This window comes from Octodon degus, unplaced genomic scaffold (assembly GCF_000260255.1).
Source record: "Octodon degus isolate 3935 unplaced genomic scaffold, OctDeg1.0 scaffold00069, whole genome shotgun sequence".
Taxonomy (NCBI): domain Eukaryota; kingdom Metazoa; phylum Chordata; class Mammalia; order Rodentia; family Octodontidae; genus Octodon; species Octodon degus.
Window position 1 is genome coordinate 5844004 of NW_004524645.1, and position 908 is coordinate 5844911.

Sequence of the window (908 nt, forward strand, 5' to 3'; positions counted from 1 at the left end):
AAAAAAATTAGGAATGATACAAAATTTCATTAAACAAAGTAAGAGGAATTCAATAATGGTTGTTGCATTGCATGTTAATTCAAATTAGTTGTTTGGTTATCAGATACAAGCCTGAAAATTTGGTTACAAAAGAAAGATATAACAAATTACAGCTTTTCCGCCTGCTCCCCTTCCCCACCCAGCACTGCGCTGACTGCATCGCTCTCACTCTGAGCTCCCGGCTCCTGCTAAGCTTGCGAGGCTGCCGCCTCCCTCAGCCACCATGATTATCGACCGGGACCTTATCTGCCACAATGAGATGTTCTCCGACATTTACAAGATCTGGGAGATCGCGGACGGGCTGTGCCTGGAGGTGGAGGGCAAGATGGTCAGTAGAACAGAGGGTAACATTGACGGCTCGCTCATTGGTGGAAATGCCTCTGCTGAAGGCCTAGAGGGCGAAGGCATCGAAAGCACAGTAGTTACTAATGTAGGTATTGTAATGCACCATCACTTGCAGGAAACCAACTTCACAAAAGAGGCCTACAAGAAGTACATCAATGATTATATGAAATCAATTAAAGGCAAACTTCATACATGAAGACTCTCAGAATCGGAAGAAGCTTTCAGAACTGCTACGCTACTACACATCTGCTTCTGGGGATGAGATGGTTTCTCTCAAGGACTACTGTACCAGGATGAAGGAGAACCAGAAGCACATCTATTACATCACAGGTGAAACCAAGGACCAGGTAGCTAACTCGGCCTTTGTGGAATGGCTCCGGAAGCACGGCTTAAAAGTGATCTACATGATCGAGCCCATTGATGAGTACTGTGTTCAGCAGCTGAAGGAATTTGAGGGGAAAACTTTAGTGTCGGTTACCAAAGAGGGCTTGGAACTTCCAGAAGATGAAGAGGAGAAAAAAAAA

The 908-nt window shown here is 44.9% G+C and overlaps 1 pseudogene across 1 annotated transcript in view; it reads left to right on the forward strand.

Moving 5' to 3' along the window:
* The first annotated feature begins 262 nt into the window (after nt 1-262).
* LOC111817758 overlaps nt 263-908 on the forward strand; it is a 1233-nt pseudogene continuing 587 nt past the window's right edge. Inside the window, exon 1 of the transcript XR_002821883.1 lies at nt 263-908. This exon is cut by the window's right edge and continues 587 nt beyond it. The product of XR_002821883.1 is annotated as a heat shock protein HSP 90-alpha-like (transcript).